The following is a 21,056-nucleotide window of genomic DNA, read 5'->3' as shown; positions in this document are numbered from 1 at the left end:
TTCCACAACCTTGCCCTTTTTACATTTGGTAACAAAAGGGTTTTTCCCCCCTTTTACGTATTTCAGTGGTTCTCAAACTTGAGGCACTTCAGAATCTCCTGGAGGGCTTATTAACATATAGGTTGCAGGGTCTCCCCTCAGGGTTTCTGATTCAGCAGGGCTGTGGGCACGTGGAGAGGATGTGTGTGTCTAACAAGTTCCCAGGTGCTGCTGACCTCTGAAGGTAAACCCCACTTTGAGAACCATGGCGCTATCTGACATTAAATACTTCCTCAGGAAACTTCCTTCCTAAACCCTGCTGTTCCCAGAAGCACTGACCTCTGAAGGTAACTGTGCAAACCTCGAATGAATTCACCAGCTTAACAACAAAATTAAGTAGAGCTTTCTCTGGTTCTTAAACAGTTTTCTCTCTCTGGACTTGACCCTATTTTATATTTCATTAGGTTTTTAATCAGGTTTCATTATGAAGTACTTTAAACAAGGTTGGAATTTAACCTTTTAGAAACGTACAAACAGGAAGAATACTTGCCTGGTGTGCCAGGTTTCAGAGACCAGAGAGAATGGAGTGGGCTTTGCTGGGTACCTGGGAGCAAGCCCTGGGGACCTTCAGGTCCAGCCTTGTCCTCCTGTTTTTAAAGTACAGGTGATTTACAATATTGCGTTAATTTCCGCTGTACAGCAGACTGATTCAGTTATATACACACACACATACACATTCTCTTTCATATTCTTTTCCATAATGGCTTATCACAGGATACTGAGTTCCCTGTGCTGTACAGTAAGACCTTGTTGTTCATCCATTCTGTATATACTTGCTTGCATCTGCTCACCCCAAACTCCCACTCCTTCCCACCTCTCCCACCCATCTCCCCCTTGGCAACCCAAGTCTGTTCTCTCTGCGAGTCTGTTTCATAGATAGGCTCAGTTGTGTCCATTTTAGATTCTACATACCAGTGCCAGCATATGACATTTGTCTCTGACTTCGCTTAGTGTGATCATCTTCAGGTCCGTCCATGTTGCTGCAGATGGCGTTGTTTCCTTCTTGGCTGAGTGATACCCCACTGTATATACGCGCCACATCTTTTTCACTTGCTGATGGCCATTTACGCTGCTTCCATGTCTCGGCTCTGGTAAACAGTGCTTCCGTGAACACTGGGGTGCATGTTATCTTTCCATCTAGATAGATGCCAGGAGTGGGATTGCTGAATCATATAGAAACTCTATTTTTAGATTTACTGAGGAACCTCCATACTGTTTTCCATAGTGGCGTCACCAATTTACATTCCCACCAACAGTGAAGGCGGGTTCCAGCTTTGTCCCCTTTGGCTTCTCAGCAGCAGAGTAGTAGGTCAGGGTGGCGCCAGCTACCAACAGTAGGGATGGTGTGGCCTCACTTCGTACCTGACAGGTGGCTACACGACCTGCCACTTGGAGGTAACTGACAATGCACAGGGCTCAGGGTAGCGCATGCCCCGGCTTATATTAAGTGCTTGCTGCTGTCACTATAGTGTCACTGGAAGGAAACAAAGACCCAAAGCTCCAATGAGCAAGAGAGAGCCATTTGACCTCGAAGGACACTCAGAGCACAGACTGTGAACAAATTCATTATTGAGTCACTACTCAATGCCAGACACAGAACTCAGCTGAGGGTACAACAGTGAATGAAGCTGAGGGTCCCTGCCCACAGGAAGCATCCAGCCAGCGGGGAGGATCATATTCAGCAAAGATTCCCACCCGTGAAGGCATCATGACAAAACGGGATGAGTGTTCTGCAGGGGCAGAATTCAGCTTGCTCTGAACATCAGCTGTCTTACCTGGCCTTCCGGGTTGGGGAGTCAATGCTGGCTGAAATCTGGAGGACAGGTAGTCGCCAATCGGGGGAGTATACTGGGGGCATTCAGACAGGGCTGAGCTGCACAAACGCCCTGGGGCAGGAGGAAGCTTGGAGGGTGTGAGGGTCTGGAAAGAGGTCTTGGGGCATGGGTGCTGGAGGGAGGAAGGGCACGAATGGAGAGGTGTTTGGGGTGGGGGGCATGCCACTCGGGGGGCCAGTGCTGGTAGGGTGAGGCCAACTCCCTGAGCAATTTTAAGGCAGGGAGTGGAGGGGTTCCCACGATATAGGCACGTGTTTGGAAAAGACCATTCTGGCTGGAACAAGCAGAAGAGATGAGGTTGGAATGGAAGCGGGAGAGGATGTGGGGCAACCAACAGGGGTTGGTCGTGTTAACACCCAGTCCCTGAGCCGAGGCTGGGCTCCAGGCCCCAGGACTGTGATGCAGCAGGTGTGTGGGGGTGGGGGCCACCTTCCCAAAGTGCTGATGCCACCACCGTGGACCACACCCTGAATGGTGCCTACTTGGACACTGGTGGTAGAAGGAGAACAGGTTAGTAGATGGATTCTTAGAGACGTGCTGTTCCTATGCTTCAAGAAAAAGGTGTGGGGGAAGGCCTTTCTGGGAAAAACTGGGGCTCTTCACTCTAAAGATGCTTGTCCCCAAGCATAACACAGTACAAACTTCAGAGATGCCTGAGCGGTTTGGGGTCAAGGACAGAACTTCATAGAAGCTTTAAGGGCCATGCTGATTAACCCAGGCTCTGTGTAACCTCGTTCTGCACCAGATGTGTTTTTATCCCTCCTTCTGGCTTCCTTAGAACAGCAGCAAGCACCGAGGTGACAGACGGAAGCCTGGGTTCATCGCAGCAGCCCTGGATCTCACTCTGTCCCATAGAAAACCAGAGAGGTGGACATCCTCCTTTTTGCTTAGTGCTTCAGAAAGCATGCTAGCCAACCCAGGCACCTTGCTTTAAACTCCTCCCTTGGCTCTAAGAAACAGCGGTGTCATACGGAAGATTTCACTTAGGTATCAAACATAACCACACACCAACTCGGGAGACCTCTGTCAGTTCCTCCCCGTTCCTCGCCAGGTCTCTGGCTGTGGGGTCCTGGGGAAAGGAGGCTCGCCTGTCAGCACAGCTGACTGATCACATTACCCAGGACGGGAGCGTGTAACACACCGATGGCCTGGAAGGGCCCTCGCAAGGTTTGTCCTGCGTGGGGACACGTTCTGATGGCGGGCATGTGTTCTCGAGGGCACCCGGGACCATGTAGGAAATAGATGTCTCCCCGGGTCTGTGTGGCCACAAAAGGCCCTCCTCTCCCTCCAGGACTGTCCCCAGAGCCACCATCCTGTCACTAGGGCCTCCCTTCCCTCCACTCTGCCTGGGTCAGAGCGGTCACCACCCTGTATCAAAGTCTCGGCCCGGCTCACAGCTGTGTTCTTAGCACCAGGAGGAACGGGGCCAGTCAGTGGTGTGCAACCCTCCCGAGGTCATCACTCCATCCTCACCGTGGGAAGCTGGTGGCTCCATTTTCTCTGCAGGAAGCCGATGCTGCCGGCAGTGCCTTTCATTTCGAAGTGGAGCTGTCTGCGTCTGGGGAGAAACCGCCTCTGGGCTCCTGTGTTTGCGGTGGTGTCTGCACAGCATGAGGCGTCAACCGGAAAGCCGCCTGCTGTGGTTCTGGGGGGCTTGGCGGTGCCCCAGCGATGGCCGATGGCTGAGGTGGAGGCGGCATGGGGGCTGGAGCTGGGAGCGCTGCCTGGGGTGGGGTGTGACCCTGGTGTTGTGAAGTAGCCGTTCTCTGATTGGCGACGGCCTGATTCACAACACCAGCTGCCCCACCGCACCGTGCCAGCCGTCGGACCTCCGTGCTGCCTCTGGAGTGGAGGGGGCAGAGAGCAGCCAGGGGTTAGAAGCAGAATGCCAGCAGAGTCGGCCTTTCATCTCCCCCTCTGCCTACACCCTGTTGACTTCTTTTATATTTTGAAATCTGTTAAAACTGTTTTTATTGGAGTATAACTGCTTTACGACGTTATTTCTGCTGTACAACAACGTGCATCCGCTTTATGTCCACATCTCTCCTCCCTCTTGAGCCTCCCTTTCTCAGCGCCACGCCCCCCCATCCCCCTGCCCCAACCAGGTCATCACAGAGCATGGAGCGGAGCTCCCTGTTACACGGCAGCTCCCCGCTGCGATCAGTTTCACACGTGGGGGCGCATGTATGTCAGCGCTCCTCTCCCGGCTTGGCCCACTGCCCCCCCTCCCGTGCCCACATGTCTGTTCTCTGCGTCTGGGTCTCTGTTCCTGCCCTGCAAATAGCTTCATCTGTACCGTTTTTCCGGATTCCATATATATGCGTTAATACGCTATGCTTGTTTTCCTCTTTGACTTCCTTCACTCTGTATGACAGACGCTAGGTCCATCCATTTATCTGCTGTTCTGACTTCTCAAATATGCCACACTCCTCTTCGCCACAAGCTGCTTCCTCCTCCTGGAATGCCTCATTCTCTATTTCACATGGTTTAATACCCACTCCTCTTTCAGCTTTCCAATCCAACATGGCTTCCCGTCACCGTTCCCCGACCAGACCCGACTCTGCTCTCCTGCGCTTTCCAGGCCTCTGGTCCTCTTCCTGGAGGCTCTTACGACACAGTGTGCGGTGAGCTATTGCTGCTCAACTCCAGCCTCCCTCTCGGGTCCCCAGCCTTCGCCATGTAGGGGATGCTTGATAAATACTGGTTGAGTGAATGCATCATTTAAACTAAAACTTGAGTGGTCCAACTCGTCCTTTCTAAGCATTTGGAAAAGGAAAAAGAAAGCTGGCACCCAGCATCCTCAGGACGTGCACACACTGTTCTGTATGAACAGCGACTGTCAGACCTCCTCACCTACCTCCCCACCTCTAGGCTCTCGTGCCCTGATGCACGACGGCACCATGGGGATTCCTCCGGAGGGCCAGTCGGATCTGGATTAATCTCTCCAAGGCCCCTGCCCGCAAGTCCCAGATCCCACGGCTCCTCACTTCCGCACTTGCCCCTCCTCCCTCGTGGAGCTGGTGTCCCCCCAGTACACCCCGTGTGTCTGCTGCTGTGGCTCTGAACACCCCCCCATCTCGTGGGCTCCAGGGTCAGCCACTCCTCAGCCTGATCGTGGGGTCCCTGCAGCCCAGCGCCGCACAGCAGGACCTGCAGCTTGGCCGCGCTCTTCCTGTGGAGGAAGTCCCCACAAACTTAAGAGGCAGAGACACAGGTTTGTCCTTAGTGTCTGCTCTGAGCCATCAGGATGGCCAACATTTTGCCACTGAAGGACGTTTTCTCATCTCCACGGCCACCCTACATGGCCAGGCCAGCCCTCTACCCCTGCCGGCGCCCCACCTCTCACCTGGACAAGGCTCCGTGCATCGAACTCGTCCCGCTGTGGTTCACTCTTTACTGCAGCCTAAGTGACGCTTCTAAAACATGGCTCAGAGCCTGTCACTCTCCTGCTTGTCCCCTCCTCCCCTCCCCCATCCATCCAGAGTAAACTACAAGTCCAGCAGAAGCACACAGGTCCAGGCGGCCCTGCCCCGCCCACCTCCCTCTTCTTGTCCACTCATCTAGGCACCGCACCGTCTTTCTTTCAGATCTTGACACACAGAGCTAGAGCACGCAGCACCTTCTGCAAGGCAAACAATCGGGCCTTTCTTGGGGACGGAGCCTTCTGTGAGCTCAGGAAAGTTCCCCTTTCCCTGGGCAAAGGCAGCCCCAGAACAGAGTATGTGGGTGGCCACCTGGTGGGTGGCCTGCACTGGACCCCAGCCCCCACGTGCCCCAGAACAGGGGGCTCGCGCATCACAGCTGCCCCTCCCTCTCCGCTCAGGGCCCGGTTACCTGCTGTTGCCTTCGAAGTGCCTCAGCTATGCCAGGGGCATTTGATGAGCATGTTAACATTTCTGGTGTTCCAGAATTCTGCACCCATTTTTAACCAAAGCTTTTTATCTCTTTATTTCCCATTCTGGCCTGTTTATATTACTTCTTTTTCTTCACTATTTGCTTGGCAAGGTCAAGCTAGCTAATTCTGGTGCGTGTGAGAGTGTGTGTATGTGTGTTTAACGTCACGTAATGATCACTTGGCAAAGGCAATTGGAAGGACGTGACATTTATCTAAGCTTTATAACATCAGAGGTCTCAAATCAACAAACCATTTTCCTGCCTGTTCCTTCTGGAAAAAGATGATGGCAACAGAAATAGGGTGTGTTTCCTCATCAACCGGCTCCCAGGGTGTCCATGGGTCAATGCAGATTTTCTCCAGCAGCTGACATCCCCTCAACCTGGCTGACAGGCTCAGGATGGGGACGTGGGACTCAGGGCTCCCTCCCTCCCCGCTCCCAGCTTCTGCTGCAGCTGGTTTGAAGGCGAAGCCCAGGAATCTACCCCCACCCCCAGGGATTCTGATAATCCAGATTTGGGGACTGCTGCTCTAAATCTACAGCTCTGTGAGAAATGGACATTTGAATGAACCTTGGTGTGGTGATAAGAATCTGACAGAGAGTCAGCATCTTCAGATGAAAATGAAATCTCACTCACGTGGCAGGTGCTGGCTGTATGGAGCCCCACTGGCCCTGTGCATAGGGCACCCTCGGCTGGCACGGCCTCCCTTGGGCAGGAACATGGTAGGCCTGTGGGGTACAAGGAGTTAACATCTCTCATCAGTGATGCTTGGAAGCTGGTGGAAAAATTCCTGCTCTCTCGTCTCACCCAGGCTGGCAGAGGTCCCCAGCTGCCCACAGCAGTAACTTGGAGGGTAATTCCATTTTTCTTGGTCCCTTCTCCTCTCATCTGCCTGGCCTCTTCCTGGCGCTGCCCCCCAACACTCAGCTATGCATTAGAGACAGTGTGAGTGTCTAAGCATGCCTGAATCTTGAATGCCCATATCTTCCTTGTTCCCACCATTGCTTTCAGCAGGACCAGGATGAGAGGCATGAGGCATTTGCTCTCAGGTGCTGATGGTGCCCTTGTACAGGTGGGACCAGGAGCACCTTCTGAAAATTTACGCCTTGGCCTGTCTTGCTTGCTCACCCTGCTCTCGCCCTGACTTCCACGCAATGAGAACACACGCATCAGGCACAATCAACCATTCCAAGCAGGTATTTTGTCAAGTGTGTTATACGTAACGATCGTTCACTGTTTTTCAGAGACGATCAACCTCTGAACGGAGGACCCTTTGGCATTCAAAGCCCGGGGTACGAGGGTCACTCTGCACAGTCAGTGGGCGCCCATGCTGCCACGGGTATGTAAGAATGTGCGTTTGTTTATTCTAGGATGACAGCAAGCTTGAGCCTAAAGGCAGCCTGGGAAGCCTGCCTGTGTTAGCCGGTCTTGGTTGGAAGACTCCAGGTGGGCTTTAAAATAAAAAATCCTGTTTCTGAGAGGACCCACAGGGCTGCCGAACCCAGTCTGGAGTTTATTAGCACAGTTAGTATCGCATGCAAATAGATTTCCCCGCCTCGGTCATGCCAGTCCATTAATTCAGCCCCTGGTCTGCGACATCTTTATCCTCGGCAGGTTAATCCTGCCAAATGCCTCTGCTGCAGCACGTGTCATGCCGCACCCACGGCCAACAGTGCAGTTTTGCTAATCCCATTCTATCAGCTTTGTGGCCCTGTCTGGTCAACCCGATGGTGCAAACAGCACACAGAAGGGTTTGGTTTTGTTTTTTTTTTTTGCCAAGATCTTTCTCCTGCTCTGGCACCCCATATCCCTTTCCTTCTCGCTCTTTTTCCCCCTTAAATATGGTTTCAATTAAATAGTTTGAAAGTCAACCACAGTGTTTGGACAGCTGCCAATGCCAGTGCCTTTCAGACAAGGATGTCAAGGCTCTCAGCGGGCCTCCAAACTCTTTCCAGAAGCCTCACCCAGCTGGCAGCTGAATGTGCTCAGTGGGAAGTGTTCAAACAGGAAAATCTGATACAGATCCACCTCTTTCAAGGCCTTGAGGATGACTGAACAGAGGGTGTTGGTATCATACTCTTCCCCTCTGGTGCCACCACTTCAGTGTCCAGTGGGCTCATTCACGTGAATTATTACAAAAGGTGCACCCTTACCTGCAAACACCCATGCCAGGCGCGCACTTGCCACAGGGAAGAGAAGCAACTCCAGGCCCCACAGCACACTGCTCTTCTAGCCAGGATCACCCAAGCTCCAACCCCTGCTGGACCACTTCTACCTCTGTGACCTCAGGCAAGTCCCTTCTTCTTCCCCAGGATGGGCAAAGCCTACTGCATGGGATCGCTGTGAGGGTGTAGGGCCTTCACACATGCTAATCACTGAGGGCGGTGCTGCCACACACAGGGCAGACACTGTAAAGGTAAGCGAGGCTTCGCAGAGACGGTGAAATCCATCACCACACTCGCAGCTTCCCGTAGCATACAGGCTGAGCATGGACACATTCCACGTGAGCCTTTTAGGGTCTTCAGACCCTAAGAGTAAACCTCACTCTCTTGCCAGTGAGTTTCTGAAACCTGGCTGTGAGAAGCCCTTTCCTGTCTCCCCACCACCACTGGTCTCTTGACTTATCCCTGGCAGCTTTGGTGGGCACGAAGAGGGGTTCTAGGTGGAGAAGCACAGGATATGTGATTAGATTTCCAGGGACTGAGTTCTGGCCTGTTATGCGACTCAGTACAAGGTACTCAACCTTTGAGACTCTTACCATCCTGATGCTGTGAGGTTCTGAGAGGACAAGGTGACGAGCAGGTGAGACCTGCAAGGACAGTCATCGCCCCTTAAGTAACGGCTCTTTTGAGTTTTTGAGTCTTCTGCAAGGTAAGGGGCTTCCCCCTCCATCCACCTACCGTCTCATCCCCCCTCAACTTGCATGGAGACGTTCTGAGAATCGTGTAGGGAGAGCAGCACAGGGTCTGGCTTCCAATACAAGGTCAGAAGAAGAAGCCACGCTCACTGCCATTAAACCATAATTTATCCCAAAGCCTCAGCTCCACCATCCCTTTTACATTAGCCTGTGCATCAGCCTTTAGGCTGAGCCCTAAGGTGTGTGACTGGTCTGTAAATGACAGTGCGTGCGCAGGTTTAAAACTGCCCCGGTGTTTGGATGGAGCTGAATGTCGTCAGTACTTAGATATTTTCCTGATAACCTTGAGGGTGAAGAACCAAACCCATCTGATACCGAGTAGATGAGGACAGGCTTCCCGCCCCGGATGTGAAGGGGGAATTCTGCTGCCGGGAAGCGGTGTTACTACATGCTTCCCTTGGCAACTCAGCCACTGCACACACTCCTTCCTACCTCTCCTGGGTCCCGCTAGACCTGCTGGTCAAGTCTAACAATACAGTAAGCTGAGAACTTACGTTGTCCTCGTTACCGGGCTTGATCTCCGCAGTCATCATCTCGTTGAATTCTAGCTGAGCTGAGAGTACTGTTTTACTGATTTCCTACTTTGAAGAAATGGAGAAATGTAAGTACTAAACTGCTATTTAAATAAAAAGAAAATAGAGGCTCAGAAACGACAATGAACTTACCCAAAGCTGCAGCTCGAAAGTGGCTGCAGAGATGTGTTTGGAGCCCAGGGCTGTGGGCGCTCTGGGCCACTAGGCTACCTAATCCATCTGTGATGTGATGCTGTTTCTTCTACTGAGCATCTGAGTCAAGGGTCCTCCCAAATTACCAGCTCTCTTTAGCATATATTTGTTCCAAGTTACATCCACAGCAAATGCAATTATTTTCCCTTTCCCTTTAATTTTTGGGTGAATCGTGTACTTAAGGTTTTATTTTTAGGGGGAGGGGTAGGATATGGCCAAAAAAACCCCCCACAAAACCTCAAGACTCCTTTTCTGCAAGAATTAGGATATACTAGCCTCTAGCTGGGATTAGGAAAAATCCTATGTAGCCTAAGGTTATAGGACAGGTCTTAATCCGATTTTCATTTGCCAACCTCTTGAACAGAATGGGTTTGCCATACTTCATGCTAATTAAAACCTGATGGAGTCAGGCTATTTGCAAAAATGAGCAGTTCTGACCCTCTAGCCTCCGTGGCTCAGGTGCGTCCACTGAGGCACACCTGTGCATGGCCTGGGCGAGAATTCCTGCTGAGAGGGCAGCCTACCGGCTCAGGTCTGGAGAGTCCTGCTTACCTAGCGGAACTCAAACAGCTCTGAACTTTGCTTACTGCAGAAAAGACGGCCTCAGCGTCCCCCTGCTTTGCAGGTGGCAGGATCAATCACACATCCCAGCTCATGATTAATCTCATAGGCGAAGCTCCTCCTTGGGATGGATTGCTGTAGCTGAGTGCAGCTTTCTTGGGGGAGAGGTGGGAGGCAAATAAAGGCCGAGAGCAGAATAAGCGGCACCTGGCGTCTGAGAAGAGGCTGCTCCGTGCCACGGGCTGCAGGAAGCTTCTTTGAGGTGATGATTCATGTCAAAAAATTCACTTTTGCCATAAAGACTTAGCATCGTAGAGGGAGTTTATAGTTTCTCCTTTCCTACCACTGTGTGAACTGGGTGCTTAGATGTGTTTCCTGTTCTTTTTTAGCCAAATCCAAGTTGGCTCATTCCTGCCTCTTGGGTGGTTCTAGGGTTGCCCTCAGCACTCACATCCTGTCAGAAGGATAGAAGAATGTACTTGGGTTTCTTTACTCAAAAGGTTTTCACCGTGATGGTTTCATACAACTGACAGAAACCTGCTTTTGACTTTGCGCTCAGGACACTGCTTTTCTCATTCTTCACTGAATTCGAAAACACTTTAGGGTTAATTAAAAACAAATTGTGAGGACTTCCCTGGTGGTCCGGCGGTTAGGACTCCACACTTTCTGCTGTGGGAGCCTGGGTTCAATTCCTGGTTGGGGAATTAAGATCCCATGCGCTGCACAGCATGGCCAGAAAGAAAGAAAGAAATACTGTGGTCATCTCAGTTGCTAGGTTTGGTTGAAGGGCTGTGTTTGGCGGGGGTAGGGGGGTGGGGTGGTGATAATCGTTGGGTGAAATCCCATAGGCCTTCTTCAGAGCAGGCTAAGCCTTCTTGCCCTTTCCTGAATCATGCTGTTTGTTTCTATTTTAGGAACCAACAGAAATGCAGGAAAAAAACCCCTTGCTTTAAAGAAACCCAGTTTGTAGAAGCCTCTACTTCTGCAAAAACCACCTAAGGGGTGACTTCAAGAGATCTAGGCTTTCATTTGTTACAAAGCAGGTTTCCTCAGCGCCTTGAACATCGTGCATGAGACACACGGACTTCCTGGCGGGGACAGGCCCACGGTGAGAGAGGCACATCAGCCTCTCCCTCTGAAAATGGATTTCTTCCGAGAAAGCGCCCCTCCCCATGAGGTCCCGGAAGACACGTTGACGACGGCAGGATTAAGCCAGGCTGACAATGGGAGGATTATTTCCTAACCTGGTGTGTGACAGACGCCTATTAATATATGAACCAGACAGACCCATCTCCATTTCCTCCCAAAGCCGGGGCGTCCATGGGGTGACTGACGTCTCCTGTCCTGTCGCCTTCCCAGGCCCTGGGGAGAGTCCTGGGCTCAGCTGAGACCCCCGGGCAGAGGTGCCAGCAGAGGGGGTCGGGGCTCCAGCACCTGTCTCCCGGCAGTGCCCCTCGGGCTTTATTCTTGGCGTTTCTACTGACAGAGGACAAAAGGGTTTCTTGTCAGACAAAACGCACACCGGGGAAGCGTGCCCAAGCCATTTTTCTCAGGGAAGAAAAGAAGTTGTTTGAAACCTTAACTGGCATTGAGACCTCAGAGGCCTGGCTGGCCAGCTCTGGTTCTGAGCAGACCTATTTTTTCTGCTTTGAAAGTCCTGTTTCCTCCCGCACTTCCTGGCCATGGAGCTCCAAGGATGTCCCCCTGTGAGGTTTTAAGGCCTCGGTCACCAAAAGCCTGAAGTCTCTTTGCTCTGTAGAAAAGAAGGAAATAATGCCGTTTGCAGCAACATGGACAGACCCAGAGATGATCATGCGAAGTAAGAAAGGGGAAGAAAATACCATAGGATATCACTTATCCTGCCAGGGAAAGTCACTCAGTCGTGTCCGACTCTTTGTGACCCCATGGACTATACAGTTCATGGAATTCTCCAGGCCAGAATACTGGAGTGGGTAGCCTTTTCCTTTTCCAGGGGATCTTCCAACCCAGGGATCACTTATAGGTGGAATCTAATTTTAAAAACATGAAACTTTTTTTTTTTTTTTAAACAAAGGAGAAACACACAGATCTCAAAATCAAACTTATGGTTACCAAAGGGGAAATGTGCGAGGAAGTGATGAGGTTGTGATTGACATATACACACTACTATATTTAAAATAATCCACAGGGACTACCGCAGCGCACAGGAGCTCTACTCAATATTCTGTGATAATGTATACGAGAGAAAAACCTGAAAAAGAATGGATATATGTATGCGTATAACTGAATCACTTCACTGTACACTGGAAACTAACACAATGTTGTAACAACTATACTCCAACAAAAGTTTAAAAAAACCAGCGCCTAATGCAGTCTTGGAGGAAGGAAGCCTTTGAGTGAAATGTGATTTAACATAGTAGCTAAGGGAGGTTCTGCTTCTGAACAGAACGAGTTATCTCTATGCACCAGAAAATACTCAAGAGAAGATAATGGGGAATAGACTTATGAGAATGTATGAATTATCCTTACTTCACTAACCTGCATAGCCCAGGGTTTGCAGAGATGCTGGTTCTCACACACACTCACATCTAGGCTTGCACAGCCGCATGACACCCCGCCACCCCTATTCATGGTCTGTTAGGAGATCGCCCGAGCATTATTCAGGGAGATCACTAGCAAAATTGAGGGACAAATCACAAATTTCCTGTGGTTACTAGGCAGTTTCGGGGAGCTGGGTGCAGTCACCTCTTGGAGGAACCACTCCCCAGATTCTAGAGCTAGGCCCATCGCTGACTTGACTCTGGCAAAACGTCGTGACTAGAGCAGCTCACAGTCCCCATCTGTTTTAGCCCCTAAAGAGGACCCAGGCCAGCTAGCGAAGTCCTCTAGACGCCGGCCCCACGGACCACACCTCAAAGGTGCCTTCCAGTCCTGGGGGCCGTGGCAGCTTTCCTGCCGGTGGAGGGGCTTGCATGCGTGGGGTAGGGCGCTATTCAGAGGAGCAGGAAGGTGGTGTGGACCAAGGCAGAGGATAGAATTTGGGGGCCCGGTAGGGGTCCATGCAGTTTTTCTTTGGCAATACTATTTAAAAAACGTCTTTGTGTAATTTTTAACTGATCAAGTTAAGCGAGGACTACTTAGACAAATAGGGGTTCCCTGACGGCTGGGTGTAAAGAATCTGCCTGCAATGCAGGAGACGCAACTTTGATCCCAGGGTCAGGAAGATTCCTGGAGGTGGAAATGGCAACCCACTCCAGTATGCCTGGAGAATCCCATGGACAGAGGAGCCTGGTGGGCTGCAGTCCATGACTTAGCACCTAAACAACCACCAACCTTGACAAATATTCCTGAGATTTTGCTCAAAGCAAAGCACTTTTGAAACCCTTGACATTTTACTTTAAGCATTTAAAGGTAGCGTGATGAGAAGGGGTCCACAGCAGAGAAAAGATCAAGGACCCTTTCCTGCCAAGGACGTAGCTGCCCTGGGAGGGTGGCCATCAGAATGGGTTTGTAAGACTCACCCCGACATCAGACCTGCCGCCCTATCGAGCTTGCTGCTTTCACGTAGCCCGCTACTGCTGTCCACGTGCTCTGGCTTCTCTGTGCCTCAGTTTCCTTCCTGCTCAAACAAGAACAACACTATGCCTGGCCCTCAAAATCAGACATGTGTCTTGCCCTCAGCCATGGCTACAGTTAACTCTGAGCCCCAGGCCTGAAGGCCAGAAAAAACCCTACTGACCTGGAGGCGCTGGTGGTCCTCTCTGGACACAAACCAGGATATCCAGCCTCCTTCATTCCACAAGAAATTTCCAGAAAACAGTCACCCTTATTGTCACACTAACTTCAGACTCAGCAAAGGCAACCTGGGGGTTCAGCTGAATTTCACAGAAACTCTCTGGCTCCAAACGCTCGTTTACTGGATTGGTCATTAACGGGCTCAGAGATCTTCATCATGTATTTGTCTTATATTTGCATTGTTGGGTTCTTAACTTTTTGAAAATAATGCTTTGATGTAGAGATTGGGATTAGTTGGTAGGTGTACACATAACATTGTATAATAAATGTGCTCAGTTTGATTGTTGCTTTACAAAAGAAAAAAGAAGGGATGATCCACCTTTACCACTGACCTGCTGCTCTCCTAACTGGGCTGAACAACTGCGGGGGTGTGTGTGGGGGGTGGGCTTGAAGGCGGAGAATCCTGCCAGCTTGGGTCCTCATTGCCGGATTCTCTTCTGCACATGTGTATTTTTTAAGACAGAAAGGCAGGCACAGCTAACATCACAGCACCCTTAAGTGCCTCTTAGCTCTTGTTTGACTCAATGCCTCTAGTGACATGCTTTTATGTGTCTTTAAGCATCCCATGGATGGAGTAGCCTGGTAGGCTGCAGTCCATGGGGTCACAAAGAGTTGGACACGACTGAGCGACTTCACTTTCACTTTTCACTTTCCTACATTGGAGAAGGAAATGGCAACCCACTCCAGTGTTCTTGCCTGGAGAATCCCAGGGACAGGGGAGCCTGGTGGGCTGCCATCTATGGAGTCAGACACGACTGAAGCAACTTGGCAGCAGCAGCAGCAGCAAGCATAGGTGGCAAGTAGACGAGTTTCCAGTTTAGGGCCAGGGCACTCTCACCCACCCCACCTCCCCTCACCCCTATTCCACATTAGTAGGGAGAAAAGACAGACAGGACGATGACGCAGCACTCTTTAGACCAAGTGCCAAGCCTGCAACCTAGCTGATGCCACTCCTTTGCCCCCTCACTCCCAGAGGCAAAAGCTGCAGACCTGGGGTCTCTGGAGAAGGCAGGGACTTTGAAGGCAGGCTGGAGAGAAATGGGGGAATGCGAGAAGACCCTTTGCAAAGCTTGTCTTTTCAGCTGAAGATACACCTGACCTCCATTCCCCTCATCCTCAACAGGTACTAAAAATGCAGAGGGGACTGGATCATGGTTTTGTGTCCATTTTGCAGATGGGGAAAGCTGAAGCAATGGGGCCCAAAGCAAACTTTTCTTAGGGGCAGTCTGTTAACCCTGATGAAAATCACAGGTTGGTGGGGGCCACACATATTTTCCTCAAAGCAAATTTTTTAAACTTTTCTTTTTTCAACTTTTCTTTGAAGCAAATTTTAATAGTTAATACTTTCTATTTCCTTTACTCCTAAAATGGGTTCAGACTAGCCAAGTGAAAAGGAGATAAAGAATGAGGCAGCTTGTCTGGGCCACAGTACTAATTCAGACTGAGTCAGCAGGAAGTTCAGGGCAGAGGGCTGCCCTTCAGGACTTGGAAGGAAGGCTCATCACGGTGACACCCAGAATGTGGACATTACTTACTGCCTTTTCCCCTTGAATCCTCTGTTAATAGGACTTTGGTGAGATTATGGAAGGACATGGGATCATGACTTTGCTTCTTCAGAGGGAGCCCTGGAGTCAGAGGGCGAGAATTGTGGTCACTTCCCCCCATGGGACCCTGGCCACTCATCTACCCCAAGCTTCAGCTGCATCACGTATAACAGGAAATTGGGTTATTATAACTGAACAAGACCATATGTCTAAGGAAGGCTTTGCCATTTGGAAAATGTTCCCCCAACGTCTGCCAAGAGCCTGTAGCTATGTAACACTGCCCATCTTTCGTGGCTGGTTCTGAGTGTCTGGCCACCTCATGCTCATCAAATAGAGGGCAGTGTGGCTGGAGGTCTGGGGGACTCTCACAGAGACACCCTGGTTGCCTGGGATGGAAGGGTTAAGGTCAGAGAGATTTTCAATGATTGGCTGACAGTTTCCTCATCTGTAAAATGAAGACAACAGCAGCACTTATCCTCCTTGGCCATTAGAGGGAGCAAAAGAGCGAATCCTGGGGCTTGATACACACACAGAGCCACCAGCCAAGTCAGTGGGGTGTTCCAGCCCTCCTTGGGGAGCCCTGGAGGAGTGCTGAACACTTGGAACACTCCTTCTCAATCACACTTCCTGCACTCAGTTCAGTATGCCAGAGATGACATGTTGGTAGAACCCATTATGTTTTGGGAAGTGGTTTTCTCCAACGTCAAAGATGAAGGGAGAGAGAGAAAAAGGGATCATAGTAGAAGCACTCAGTTGATTTACAGCTACAACAGGCTATAGAATGTTTAGGTATCAACAGTAAAAGCAAAGAAAAATAATGGCGTAAGGAAACATTTTACAAATGATGTTGGTAGGAGAGCTGGTCAGCAATATTGAACAAACGTTCTGATGGCCACTAGGTAACGGTGCCACCTTGTGCCTGTAACCGAGCAGGACCCTCTGGGACCTTCCTGGGACAGACCCCTCCCCCGTATGCTCTGCTGTAGCTCCTCTGTGAAGTACCTAGATAACAGCACCTGATACACCTTTCCTGAGCATCTGTTCTGCTGATGTTAAAAAACCCTCATCAAATGAAAGAAATTGACACATCTCCTCTAGAGTCTGGCCAATTCAGGAAATATCTGCAATAGTTTAGTTCAGTCGCTCAGTCTTGTCTGACTCTTTGAGACCCCATGAATCGTAGCATGCCAGGCCTCCCTGTCCATCACCAACTCCTGGAATCCACCCAAACCCGTGTCCATTGAGTCGATGATGCCATCCAACCGTCTCATCCTCTGTTGTCCCCTTCTCCTCCTGCCCTCAATCTTTCCCAGCATCAAGGTCTTTTCAAATGAGTCAGCTCTTTGCATCAGGGGGCCAAAGTATTGGAGCTTCAGCTTTAACATCAGACCTTCCAATGAACACCCAGGACTTTTAGGATGGACTGGCTGGATCTCCTTGCAGTCCAAGGGACTCTCAAGAGTCTTCTCCAACACCACAGTTCAAAAACATCAGTTCTTCGGTGCTCAGTTTTCTCTATAGTCCAACTCTCACATCCATACATGACCACTGGAAAAACCGTAGCCTTGACTAGACGGACATGGGGTAGCTCGTCTCAACCGCCACCCCTGACCTCGGACGTGGGGTAGCTCATCTCGGCCGCCTTTGCTGGCAAAGTAATATCTTTGCTTTTCAATATGCTGTCTAGGTTGGTCATAACTTACCAACTTTTTCCTTTACCTCACCATCCACCAATCCCAGAATTGTGCATGAGCTAATCACATACCCTGGGACTCCCCTCCTTTGCCTGACCTTTAGAAACGCTTTGCTGAAACCTACTGGGGACGTTGGGCTTTTGGAGCATTAACTGCCCAAGACTCCCTGTCTGGCGCCTTACAGTAAACAGCACGCTTTCCTTCACAGACCACGTGTCCATAAGATACAGCTTACCGTGTGCGGCTGAGTGGACCCGTTTTGGTTCTGGTAACACTGCTGTCTGTGTCTTCTGCCACACATCAACCCCTATTATCCATATCGAAATCAGTATCTCAATGGCTGCCTCACCCCAGCACGCCCAGCCTGCAGAGTTCAGCCACCCCAGAGCTGAATGGCTAGCCAGGCCTCAGAGTGGCTAGTGCCCCTCACCCCACCATTAATGTGCTTCTCAGGGCCTGAGGAGGGAGTGTCCTCTGAGTCTGGCCTGGGGACAAGGTGAGAAGTGGGTGTGGAGGGCACATGTGATAGACGCACTCCAACCTGCCACCCTTGCTAAGCCTGTAATGCCTTCCTTCTGTGATACGCCAGGGACACACCAGAACTGCACTCAACGTAGGACCATTGAGGCCAACGTTCAGCCCACCAACAAAGCCATCTCTGAGAGCCACCTCCAGCTGTTTGAGAGAACATATTACATTCAGACTATTTCATCTGAGTTTAACTTGCTTAGAATCCATTCCAACATGCATTCTTCAGGTTTTTCCCAATATCTGTGCTCAGTCACTTCAGTCGTGTCTGACTCTTTGCAACCCCATAAACTGTAGCCCACTAGACTCCTCTGTCCATGGCATTCTCCAGGCAAGAATACTGGAGTGGGTTGCCATGCCCTCCTCCAGGGGATCTTCCCGACCCAGGGATCGAACCTGTGACTCTTGCATCTCCCGCACTGGCAGGCGCATTCTTTATCACTGAGCCACCTGGGAAGTCCTCAGACTTCCCCAATAGAAACGAGCAAAATCTTGAAGTTCCTTTGGAGGAATGCCCCTTCTGACCTCTCCCTACACCTGTACTCTGGGGACCAGACCCCATCCTGTCCACCTCCCGATGGAGGTCTAAGCTGAAGCAGGACTCCTGGGCCCCACATCTTTGGGCTCCTACTTACCACCAGTGTTTGTCTGTGGAGACGATTCTTGGGGAAGTGAAATTTGCTGACAGAGATGCTCAACTCTATTTTGGCATTTTGCCAGAGATTTTATTTTGATTTTTGAAACTGAAGAATCCTTTTGATCAGGTAAAGTCTCGGAAGACCGAGTCTTAGGAAATGCCCAGGAGCCCTCTGACGTGACAGTTCTGCTTTTTACAGCTGCCTCTGAAATCACCTTTGCAGGCGGGGACTCCACGCTGACCTCCCCAGCAGTGTAAATGCTCACTTTGGCACTCTCTCCAAATGCCAGAAGATCTGGAGTTCTTCTCAAAGACAGACTGTGCGGTCGGGTGTGCGGAGGAGGAGAGCCATGTCTGGGGGCTCTGGGAATGCTTCTGCTGCGGTAACCACCTCTCACCGAGCCTGGCTGTGCCGGCTGGCCCAGGTGCCCCACGGGTTTTCTGTTGAAGACTCAGTAACCCGGGGAGGGAGGTATCACTCCCGCTTATGGACGAGGAAATGAATACTTGGCCTCACCCACATGCTTCCCCGACATCATACGTGCTTCCAACGGTAGTGATAACAAGACACGGAGGTTGGCTCTCTCTCACCCAGACGGCGAGACAACAAAGCTGGACGGTGGAGGAGGGTTTGGGGAAGTGAGAGGGGACAGTGGGCTTCTGGGTCAGTCACAAGGGACGTGACTTGCGTTCTGGCCACAGACCTCCAGACTCCAGACACTGGCAGGAAGTGTCACCCTTCCTCTCACAGATTGGCAGGCTGCCCTCTCCCTACTGCCTTCCCAAATTCCCTGGATGCAGAAGGGAGAAACTCAAGCCATTTCATTTTATTCTTGCTTTAGAAGTACCTCCTTATATGTTGGCTTCATATTCATAAAGCCCAGAATTGGCAGCAACACAAACTTTTCAGACTAAGAATTGAAAAACTCATGCCACTTCTGAAATGTACCTGAGAAATGAATGAACCGTGGCATGCAAAGCAATACTCTGAGGAACAGACTCAGTTGTCAGCCACCATGTTTGATGTTTTCAGACAAATTATTGACCAAAAGGATACCCAGTTAAAATTTTTTAAACAGTTCAATGCCAGTGTATAAATGGATGAGAATGACTTCTTTCCCCATGCATCTTTTAGCAAGTCAGTTCAATCCTGAATTACTTGGAAATAGTGGGCAATAGTTCCAAATAGTTGGAAAATGTCTCAAAGATAAGGCTTTGGTGAGAGAGCTGGGACTTTGGGTCAGACAGACCTGTAAACTTGCTTCTTTGCTCTGTGATATCTTGGGGAAACCACGAGAGTTCAGTCTCTTCATTATAAAATGAGGATGGTAACCCTTTCACAGGGGGCTGCTGTGGGAATCAAACCAGATAAACAGAGGGTCCAAACGCTATTAACTAACAGTAAGAACAGTTGAGCCCAACACAGCTCAGCCTCTCTTCTCTTTGCTCTTGGGATTCACCTGCTGGTCACAGGAAGAGAATTTTCACACATGTCCTAAGCATTCCTTCAAGAATTTCTTTCTGATTCGGTGTCTTTTTAAAAAAATCAGCTTGGACACTAAAAAATTTGGTAACCAAATGATTCGAAAAGCAAGTCAGCACCGAAGTCCAGTTAACAGCCTGGTCCCTGGTACTGGAAGAGAACACCAATTTAATCTACTAGACTTTGAACATGGAAACTTCCTTCACAATGACTGCTGGACAGAAGTATTAATTGTTACCTACACAACCGTAAAATTAGCCAGCAACTTCCCGTTAAAGCTCCTATGCTGAACAATAAGAGAATCATTGGAAACCAAATCCTCCCAATCCAGCTGAAGAACAGGCTGAGAAATAAGAACACAGCACACACCACTCACGAGGAAGGAAAGTGAAAGTGTTAAGTCACTCAGTCGTGTCCGGCTCTGCGACTCTGTGGACTATAGCCCGCCAGGCTCCTCTGTCCATGGAGCTCTCCAGGCAAGAATATTAGAGTGATTCATTCCCTTCGCCAGCGGATCTTCCCAACCCAGGGATCGAACCCCTATCTCCCACACTGCAGGCAGATTCTTTACCATCTGAGCCACCCCAGGAAGCTCCACTAGTCATGAGGAAGATGAGAATTTAAATCCTTGGGGGACAGAGTCTGCTGGAGCTTCTGTCTTTATCCTGCTCTTCTGATTATTCCACACTGGGAGTTTACAATGCGAAGTGGCAAAGGCAGGGATGTACGGGAAATGAGGAATCATAGCTTAACCTGTGGGTAGGCAGGGTCTGATTTCTGTGGGGATAGGACCCAACCGGAAGCAGACAGACCCAAAAAGTACAACTACTGAGGCTTGGTTTCAATATCCTAGCTGAACCGCAGGCTTGGATGCAGCAATGCAGCTGTCCACGTTCCTTCCACGGAAACTGCATCCGCCCCACAATGCCACCTACATGCAAAGAAATCCTACTCCGGGTAGAGGCAGCTCTTGGCAGTCGTCTTTTCTGCTTTGAGCCTAATTAACAACAACAGGTCATCTCATCTTGGCATCCCGATTTTGTTGTGGGTTCACTTTCAATTTGGGTTGTCACGAACCGCCTCAGTCAGGAGGAGATTAGGGAGCAATGTTCCCCAACCCTCCTCTACACACACACACACACACACACAGAGCCTCCCCCGCTCCCCCCCGCCCCTAGTCCTTGCTGCTGGGACTAAATCTACAAGCATGCAAGTGCCATTAACTGACATTCATCAAAACACTCTCCATTGTTCGCAGACATGAGCGGCCGAGAGGTGGAAATTACTTGGCATTTCATTTTAATCTGTATTGAAGACTTGCCTGACAAAACATATTAAGTGTAAGAATTGCCGGCTTGGGAATGAAGCTCTGTTTATGGCCTGCCCCTCGATTTTCCTTTGCGAAAGGAAAGGCAACGACACTCC

Source organism: Capricornis sumatraensis, chromosome 10 (genome assembly GCF_032405125.1).
Source record: "Capricornis sumatraensis isolate serow.1 chromosome 10, serow.2, whole genome shotgun sequence".
Lineage (NCBI taxonomy): Eukaryota > Metazoa > Chordata > Mammalia > Artiodactyla > Bovidae > Capricornis > Capricornis sumatraensis.
The sequence above is the reverse complement of the archived record's forward strand: the minus strand, read 5'-3'. Positions refer to the sequence as shown.